The following is a 10,673-nucleotide window of genomic DNA, read 5'->3' on the forward strand; positions in this document are numbered from 1 at the left end:
TGACTCCAGCTGCAGTCCACTCTTTGTGAATCTCCCCCACATTTTTGAATGGGTTTTGTTTCACAATCCTCTCCAGGGTGTGGTTATCCCTATTGCTTGTACACTTTTTTCTACCACATCTTTTCCTTCCCTTCGCCTCTCTATTAATGTTTGGACACAGAGCTCTGTGAACAGCCAGCCTCTTTAGCAATGACCTTTTGTGTCTTGCTCTCCTTGTGCAAGGTGTCAATGGTCGTCTTTTGGACAGCTGTCAAGTCAGAAGTCTGACCAGACCATATGACCAGCACCTGTAGTTTGCCCAAGTGGAGCTTTATCTCCCCTGGCTCACAGGTCCAAGGTGCACTCAATCAGCAATCACCTCAACAAAATCAAGATGGTTAGCAGTGTTGAGGTATCACTCCCACAGAGTGGCCTCACCGGATCACACAGGGGCCGTCACAGTGCGCAGGGCCTGCATCTTTGAAGGCACACTTCCTGATTCCAGCAGGTGGCGCTAGGAGGTGGAGTGAATTTTGACTTGTAGATGTGTTCAGGGCGTGACCCTTATTTAATTATTAAATTAAATTTGGTAGAGATATGAGCATGTACAGCGAAGTTACAACAACTTCCTGTGTCATGGTGAAGCATTGAACTTTGTTCTGTTATCCGAAAACTCACAAGATTCACAACATAGCATCATCAATGACATCGATCCGTGTGTGCACTTGCGTGTGCGTGTGGAGTGGAGGCGCTCTGCAGATACCCAGGAGCGAAAAAGGCTGCAGGTCGGACACTTAGGTTGAGCCTTGATTGGCGGTGATCGGTACAGCGCATGTGAAAGTCAACAAAGATGAGAAGGAAAGAAAATGGCTCACTCTTTAGCTACTTTCATACACTATACATGTAGTTTACTTTTGTTGTCATATATATTAGATTACGTGCTGTGCCGGATGTGGTCCGTGGGCCGCCAATTCAATAGGGCTGTTGTAGACTTCTTGTTCAGAGGGGGGCCTGTGTTACAGGGGCTCCCCCCCAAACCCGCCACCGATTACAATAGTAAAACATCAAACATGTAAGCTGAACTCTTGCTAAGGGACAATATCAATATAGTATCAGTTGAAAAGTTAAAATACTCCCTAACATGTTTCATGTTTCACATGAAATGTTGAAAAGTCATTATGCAGTGTGTTTCTGTCTGCAGGAGTATTTTCACTTTCTACCTCACACTTAGAGCCTAAATTTTTTTAAGAGTGCCTTGTTTGCTGCTCTGAATTACATCTAGTTTAAACACAGAAGAATGTGCACACATCCAAACCATCCTGTGGGTAAGTGCTGAAATAAAGAATGACCTGCAATGGGTATTATTTGTATTATTATGAATCCAACTAGGTGGTACGCGCATTGCCATGGTAACCAATCTGCTGAAATACAGCAGAATCCACAGTGTCTGCTGTCCGAGAGCATGTTAGCCTCGATAAGAGGGCATGTTTTAGCAGTACTGTAGAAGGTGTGACAACAAGCCTGTCAATATTTAAACATGCACTGCAGCAAAATACTTTTCTAAGCCTAAATCTAAGACAAAGTGTCTAGTTTATTTATCGGTAGGATTACCGAGAGGAACTTCAATAGTTACAATTAGTGAACAAACATCATCAAACAAATGACATTTAAGCATACAAACGCAGCATCCAAAACACAACAGAGTAAAAAAGTAGCGAGTTATTTGAAATAGTTTTTACAAAAATACAGTGACTGATAAGTGTTGGGAAGCACAGAGAAGTCAGCGCTAACTTTGGGGCTAACCTCCTTCACTTTATTCAACAGTTAGCAGCAACACACGGGAGCTCCTCTTTAGTCCTGTGAAGCTGCAGTCTTTATTCACCAGCCACTGTAACTTGTACTGTACATTTACTGCTGAACAAGGAGCTGACCCGTTTCTCTCTATTCACCGGGGCTCCGTTCAGACACACGCGCTTCGTCTATTTCTCCTCTTCCACACACACACTGACCACTGCGGCAAAGCTAACATAGCTAATCAGCCGGGACCATCACAAACATGACAACAGACACACAAGACAGTAATACTGAAGCTGTCGTTTATGTGGAACAGCAAAGCTAACTTTACTCACCTGTCAAGCAGAAACAGAGCAACCTCAGCATCACTTTTCCTTCCTTTCAAATCTCGTAGATTTATCCAGCATTGAAACCCCTCACAGATGTTAACACAGGTCTTCCCCTCGCCTGTAGGGCTGAACGATTTTGGAAAATTCATTCATTAATAGCTTTCTTCTATTGCCAATATTTATTTATTTATTTATTTAACAGGGACAATGCACAATATATGTACTGTACCAGATTTAGCTAAAAGCTCATTTCCATCTGCAGTCCCTGGGCAGATGCCAATAGCGTGCAAAATATTACAAAAAAATTTTTTTGATATAATCCCAAAACCAAACCTTACATTTCATAAATATATAGATAACTGCCAACCAATTCAAAAAAGCCACATCTTATGGAAGTGTTATTTACGTTATTACAACATAAAAACTTATCACGTTATTACAAGAACAGTTCCTTGTTATATCAATATATATTTATCTTTAAACTGTTCATTATAATGTGGGTGGAGGTGGATTTTCCATGATGAACTGGCATGACAATGGCCCGCAACACGGATACCCCACTGTTGAAATTTCTACGAAATCGCGGTTTATCAGAAGAGTGCCTCTCACACATGGAACAAGAACATGTAAGTAACATTTGAGTGTATTTTTTTACGTAGCTAATTAAATGTAAGACCTGTATTTCCTTGCCTTTCTTCCTTGGACCTACCAATATATTATGCATAGCATGTTAGCTAACTTCAAGCTAGCCAGCCAGCCCTGGGTAACACAGTCCCCCATGTTAACGTTAACGTTACCCAATATAGCTATTCATCGGCTGCGTAGTGTTGAGATTTACTGCGTGGCCAGAGTGAAAGTAGGCAGTAGGCAGTGGCATTACAGTGTGCCCCCCCCCACCGTAGTGGTAACGTTACGTTTAGTTACGTTACCCTCCGCGGTTGGGCTTAATGTTAGTACTGAGTCCCTATGGGGTCAGTTGAGAAAAAGGAGCCATGTGTAAAAACCTGCTGGTGTTGTGCTGAATTCTGCCTGCCTGCCGAGAATTGCATGCACCTCGCGGGTGCTAACGGTCATTTATGCTGAGAAACGAGGTGGATGCAAATCTCGGCAGGTAGCCTACAAAATTTGATCTGCCGAATTATGCATCCACCTCTTTAGGTCCTTCTCAGACACTTTGCTTTGTCTGCTTATTGATCAAACACGTTTATCGCCATATATATTTACTGAAGGTCAAGGAATGGTACTTCTACTAAGTGTATTAAAATATTAAAGACTCTAAACGTTCATAAAATATATACTTTGAATAATTTGTCACCATTGATGAAGCCCACAAAGAATATTACAGCGTTTAAAAGCATTATTTGGAGGTGCATGCAATTCTCGGCAGGCAGTCAAAACTCGGCACAACACCGGCTTCCAAATCTGTGCGCATTCACAATCCATGCCCATGAATTTTTAAACGGTGTCCACCAGCACACTTTAGTAGCCAGCATCAGCACAATGTAGCCAACGTTACACATGCGTCTTGGGTAAACAATATTTTTTATGCACACATCATGTGTAAACAATACAGTTTTCATGTGTCAGCAATATATTAATAATAAATGATGTGAGTATTTTAAATGAATCATTATGATGTCAAATATAGATATAAAACAATTTGGGCTGTAAATGTTATAGATGACTGCAGCTAGGTTCTTATTGTACAGTGACATGTTTGTGCAAGTGCAATTAATGAAACAATTTGCACTTTTTAAACAGAGTTACAAAGTGCACCTCTGTTTCTCCTCTTGTGTGTGTGAGTGCATGCATGTGGGTGTGGTTGGAGGATGATCCAGGTGTTTCCAGTCTTGTCCTTGAGTTATAATAATTATGTCTATCTTGACAGATTGATGCCACAGTCATTGACATAATGGATGATGATGCTCTTGCTGGCTACATTCCAGCATATGGAGATCGAATGGCAGCAAGACGGTTCTGTTTGGAAAATAAAGGTACAAGTACAAAAGAATTCAGAAAACATTCCCTGCTTGAAAAACTAAAGAAAAAGATGGGCATTGATGGAAATGATGATAAGAACACTGACCAAGAGGAGACTTTTGTTGCTCCAAAGCGGAAAAGAACTCATGCAACAAACAACAAATGGGCTGAAAAGAAGACCAGAAAAGTTGAGTTGGGGTGGATTCATGAAGGTAAACAAGTAAGAAAACGCAGAGGAGGGGGAACAAGGACCCTTGATGTACCCAAAGAATCAAAAAAAGCTGACATATTACAGTGCGCTAAAGACCTTTTCTTCCCAAACGGGAAAAGTAAATTTGGAAGATTTGAGACATTCAGTCATGACATATTAGACTATCAGGAGGAAGCTGTGTTTGTGTTATCACAGTTGGGGAACTGTACCCGGTACTTAGAATGGAAGTGTTAAGATTTTACCTGTGCACCAAGACCCTGACAGATGAGGATGGTGATACATCTGATTTAAACAATGATGAACAATTGAGAGACACACATGAAGAAGATGAACAATTTACTCAAACTGTTGTGATATTGTCACAAAATTTAAAGGATGTTGATGCAGATGCATTATCAGACACATCTGAGGTGATGTTTGGCCCCTTCCTTGGAGAACCCATGGCTAGTCAGATGGAGGACACTTTGATATATCAACCCAGCCTACAGTTTGAAGGAGATGAGCTGGTCATCACGCTTCCCCCAACAAGCACAGCACCCATTACTCCAGACACAACATCTGTTGGTGACGAGTCAAGGACTTCTTCAGCTTCATATGATGTTGTGTGTGTCACAATAAAGCTTCACAGGGTCAATCTTCTGGAGGAGATGATTAACCAGTTCAAGGATCCAGCACTCCTCAAACACCCCCTAAAATACACCTACATAGATGAAAAAGGAGCTGACGCAGATGGTGTCTCAAGGGATGTGTATGCTACATTTTGGACTGAGTTTATGGACCACACAGCTGAAGGGGAGGACCTAAGGGTTCCATCACTGTCTCCTAAATGGCAGGAAGAAGAGTGGAAATCCATTGGCCGAATTCTACTAAAGGGATTTCAATATCATGGATACTTTCCGTGTTGGCTTGCCCCTGTTTTCACAGTGGCACTTATTTTTGGTGAGAAAGAAGTCTCAGATGATATGCTGTTTGAAAGTCTTCTTCTGTACATAAGTCAGTCAGATAGGGATCTGATTACCACTGCCTTAAAAGAAGATCTTTTAGATGAGGACAGGGATGAACTATTTGATCTTTTGGACCGCTTGGATGTAACAGTACTTCCAACTCGAGACAATTTGAAAGGCATCCTTCTAAAAGTGGCACATAAGCAGTTGATCCAAAAACCAAGATATGCAGCAGAAAAAATGTCATTAATTGCTAGCCACTTCCTAAAAGAAGCATTTGTGAGCCCACAGCATGTCCTGCAAATGTATGAAGATAAAAAGCCAACAACAAGGAAGCTTTTGAAGTTGCTGGATGCATCTCCTGCAACGCAAGCAGAGAACCAGAGCTTTCGTTTTCTGCAACAGTACATCAGAGGACTGGATGATGCAGGACTGAGAAGGATGTTAAGGTTTGTCACAGGGTCAGATATTATCTGTGTCAACAAGATTGAGGTCCTGTTCACACCAGTAGATGGACTGGCACAGCGACCAGTAGCACACACTTGTGGGCCAGCTCTGGAACTGCCATGGACATACACTTCCTACCCAGAACTACGCACTGAAATGGACAGTATACTGGTCGCTAAAAGTTCCGCATAGCTTAGGTCAATTTCATTTTTTCAGGGCCAAGCCTATTAATGAAGAGGGCTGATGAATCCATTATATGTGAATGGTTAGATCCATTCAGCACATACACAAGGTAAAGCATAGTAACATGAAAAAGAAAAGGAGTTGCATTTGGAGTGAAGATACATGTATGCCATCAAGGAACTAAAGGATTCCAATACTGAATGTTTCAATGGAAAAGACAGAGAGCTTTTTAAAATAAGAAGTTGAGATGTTTTGAACAATAGTAAAATATGTAATCAACAATGCTGCGTTTGCAGTATCGTTTGAGGGTACTGTTAGACCTCATTTCTAAGTTTTAACTGTCAGAGTAATATTTGCTAAGTACATTGGAAACAATAAAGTGCACGTAATGTTTAGAAATGTAGAAATACACACAGCTTTTTATTATCGTTTGTTCTATACAGGTATGTTCCTTTTTAAAGCTGTGTGTGTGTGCGTACGTGCCGGTGAGTCGAGGGAGTGAGTGATGGGGTTGATTATGTACTGCTATTGCTTTTTGTTTTCTTAACTTGCTTTTGTCAAGTTTAGCTACACCAATTGTACTGACCTAAACAGCAGTCTATAGTTTTTTTTAAAAGCTGTTACTGTTACCTGTTGATGAGTTCCCACAGAAAGCAGTGAGTACAAGATCTGTATGTGTGTGTGTGTGTGTGTGAGAGAGAGAGAGAGAGAGAGAGAGAATGAGTGTGTGGGTTGGTGAGGGCCGATGATTTGTATTTGTACTGCTGTATTTTTTGTACTTGTTTTTAACAAGTTTTAGTAAGAGTAATTGCACTGACCTTAACAGAAACCTATGGTTTTAGACTTGAGTTTTTGGGTAGACACATCACTTTGTGACGTTGCTGTGCTGCTCTGCATGTTGTTACTACATAAATACAAAAGTAAATGCACAGTTGCACCTTTCAACCTGAATATTCACTTTAGGTCATTTTCTGGCAGATGTTTGTTTCCTCCTATGTTTTATTATTATGTATATCCATAGGGGGTGGAGCTTGAGCCATTAAAGCATATCAAGAATCAATACCTCTTGCTTTTGTTCTCTATAAATGAAATAATTAAAAAAGAAGTTACTTGATCTCTGAAATTGTTTATTTATTCTTACATATTATTGACATTTGTGATTTATTTATATTTTAGCAGTTCACAAAAATCTGTTAATAAGTGGAGCTGTTGGTAGTTTGAATCTTGTCATCCCAAATCAAAACTAAAAAATTCAAATTGAATTCACATTGAAAGCACAGAGATTTGGCAAATGTTGTATCAACAGTGTGAGACATTTTTCACTGTTGATAACAAAAATAAAGGTATACAAACCCTTGAGAAATACAAGGAAAAGCCCTTAAGTTGAGAGTGTTTGGTGCCCCTTCTCCTGAAGCAGAAAGTGCAAATCCTGGTATTGGTAAACATAACTGAACAAACACACTGTTATTTGATCAAACACCTTTATCGCCATATATATTTACTGAAGGTCAAGGAATGGTACTTCTACTAAGTGTATTAAAATATTAAAGACTCTAAACGTTCATAAAATATATACTTTGAATAATTTGTCACCATTGATGAAGCCCACAAAGAATATTACAGCATTTTCTATTTCTATTTAGAAATATCTTGGCAAACACTTCATCCCTCTTCCATTAACTTATTATATCGAAGTCATAAGTTGTCAAATGTTAAATTAATTGGCAACTATTTTGATAATTGATTTATAATTTTTTGATGACACATGACGTTTTTAATTCACTGATTTCTGTTTATGAAATGTGAATATTTTCGGTTTCTTTACTCCTCTATGACAGTAAGCTGACTATATTTGGGTTGAAGACAAAATAAGCCATTTGAAAACATCTCTTTGGGCTATCAATATTTTCTGACATTTTTATGGACCAAACAACTAATCGATTATTTGAGGTAATGATTGACATATTTATCGATATTGAAAATAATCCTTAGTTGCAGCCCTCCTATTCAGAAGCTCCTCTCATTGCAGGCTAACCACTCCATATCAACCATTCAGTCTGGGGCCATCACATCAAAACAAAAAATGTTTTTGACACTCCAGAATCACAAATGATTAATGATTTTACCGTATCTTAAAGTACATTAAGGGGAGGTCTTCCAAAATGTAAGCCTATTATATGTCAAATTTAAGGCCAGCATCAGGCACTTGGACATCCTCTTCTTAGACCATTAACAAACACTAGTCTATGTTTTATCTTTGTTTCATTTGTTTGTGGGTCCAAAACAGTCTCAGATTTTTTCAGCAGGCAAGGACCTCTTCCCCTGATGACACCACATGAACTGCCATGTGGGACTGAATTCAGTTGTTGACCTCAGGGACCTTAACCCATTTCAGTAGTTTTAATGGCCAAATGTACAGGGTAGGTTAAATATTTTGTTGAAACCACACATTATTTTTACTCTGCACTGAAACATTGTGATTATTTGTTTTGGATATTTACCTCACAAAAATGTTCAAAAGTAACCACGGGATCAGTTGACATAATGTAGCCCTGCCTTAATCCACTGGTCAGAATTCCTGGTGTAATTTATAAGTATTTCTGAATGTATGCTCTCAAGAAGAGATATAGCTCTGTGGCTTCATCTGCCGTGGTGGGTGAGAGTAAGAAGTTCTCTGCCATTATAAGGCAACACAAGCTGAAAACTGTTTCATCGCGAGGATAAGGTCCTCTCTGCTGGCACTCGGGTTTACAAGCCTCCACTGCTTCCTGAGAGACCTCTTTCAGGTGATCTTGTCCTCCAAATAGACGAGGGATGGTATACATGAGAATTGGGCCCCTTGGAGCTACTGCATTTCTGCTGCCGCGGATAATGTGCGTATTCCACAAATGTGCAACTTGCTGCAGTTGTTCCTGTAGAAGAAAAATACCAGTGAAAACACAGATCAATGTAACACTTCCTATTTTGAGTCAATATTGTACATGCAGACATATGCTCCCTGGACAAAGGGGGTGAGTGGACATTATATCAACAATGTGTTGTGAAAAGTAAGATAACTACTGCTTACATTATTAATGGTGTTAAAAGCTTGTAGCGTCCAAGAGCCATGGCTAAGGGTTATTTTGCATGTTGTGGGACAGTGGAAGTATGTTTTGTTTTTTGTAAATGCATGTCATGTGTTCAACAGTATACATGTGCACTGCTGTGACTAGTCAGTTCTACAGTCTGTCCCTTTAACTGCAGACTTAATTAAGATTCATTAAAATCATTAAGAACTCAGAAATCATGCTGATTGAAATACCTAGTTGTTGCATTAACATTATGAGCTAGCATTAAGTCATGCATGAGATGCTATTCATTCTTGTACATTCCTGATAATTCATGAATCATTATCTGAATGATCTCATGCTCTTTAATGCACTAAGTCATGAATGAATCCATGAGAATTCATATGCTTCTGCAGCATTGTGTTGTCAATCAACGAAAGTCTAACCAAGGTGTCATCTGGCTTTTGTAGCACACCTAGACTGTTCTAAAGATGTTAGATAGCTTCTCCATAGTTTGCAGCTGCTTGTCTATATTTTAGTGTAAATTTGGCTTTAAAATGTTGTGTAGGCTATATAAAAATAGTGATGAAGCAGCAGTCGGGCTATGTGTCGTCGTCATAACAATAAACTTATCATGTTATAACGTGAAAAGTTTCACATTATAACGTGATAAATAGTATATTGTTATAACAAGAAAAGTTTCTTTTTATTTCTTGTTATAACGACAAACCTTTCATGTTATAACATGAAAAACCATAACCAACATAAACCATTTATGTTTATATATATATAAATTTTTTTCATGCACTTGTTTTATGTTATGTTTCCATTTGCTGATTTTTGTTTAGCTTGTTGTCTAAATGTCTGTCTTCCTGAACATTGTTCTTGTAATTGTGTGAAAGTACACTGAGAACCAGAAAACAGTTAAATTTCTCGTTTATGTAAACATACTTGGCCAACTAAGCTGATTCTGATATGTAACACTGATACTAAATTAAAAGGACGTATTTCATGCTGAAGCTTGACTTGAAACCAATCACTAGATTTGTTTTTGAATGAATTCAAATTAGCTTTATTGGCATGAATGTATAACAACAATATTGCCAAAGCTGTGTAGCTTTGATTTTTGATGTTGAAGTCACATTTTCCTTGTGAGTCAGTATTATATGCCAGTCAGTCTTTTTCAGAGTGATTCCTTAATGTACAAAAATCAATTATATAGTTTAAAATTATTAGTGCTACTCATTATATTGTCATAAAGTTGAAAACTGCATTTAGGGAAATAAAGAATAAAGTGCAGCCCTCTCTCTCTCTCACCCCCAACCGGTCGAGGCAGATGGCCGCCCACCCTGAGCCATGGTTCTGCTCGAGGTTTCTGCCTCTTAAAAGGAAGTTTTTCCTTGCCTCTGTTGCCTAGTGCTTGCTCTTGGTGGGAACTGTTGGTTCCCCTTCGAGGGAACTCGAACTGCGTCGGTTACGACACTATGGGAACGCCTCTAGGCGAAGCAGGTCTGAACGTGAATGAAATCACTCCAATCCTATTGGCTTGTTGCTAGAACGGTAAGGTGTGACGGAATAACCGGAGGAGTATAAAGCACACCTGTACACACTCATCATTAGCTTTTTTTTATTCAGCAGGCGCTCTGTATGTTGTTTGAAGAAAGCTCCAGTCCTACAAGCAGTGTGTCTTACCTGAAGAAGAAGTCTACCAGCATGTCCGGCAACCAGATGTACAGAAGGTGTGTTTTTTTCTTGCCCT

The 10,673-nt window shown here is 39.3% G+C and overlaps 1 protein-coding gene across 1 annotated transcript in view; it reads left to right on the forward strand.

The window, feature by feature from the left end:
- The window catches only part of smg1 (SMG1 nonsense mediated mRNA decay associated PI3K related kinase), a 179,823-nt gene that overhangs the window by 129,976 nt on the left and 39,174 nt on the right, over positions 1-10,673 (forward strand). The gene's annotated exons all lie outside the window — the stretch shown is intronic.

The sequence above is a fragment of the Micropterus dolomieu genome, linkage group LG02 (genome assembly GCF_021292245.1).
Source record: "Micropterus dolomieu isolate WLL.071019.BEF.003 ecotype Adirondacks linkage group LG02, ASM2129224v1, whole genome shotgun sequence".
NCBI lineage: Eukaryota > Metazoa > Chordata > Actinopteri > Centrarchiformes > Centrarchidae > Micropterus > Micropterus dolomieu.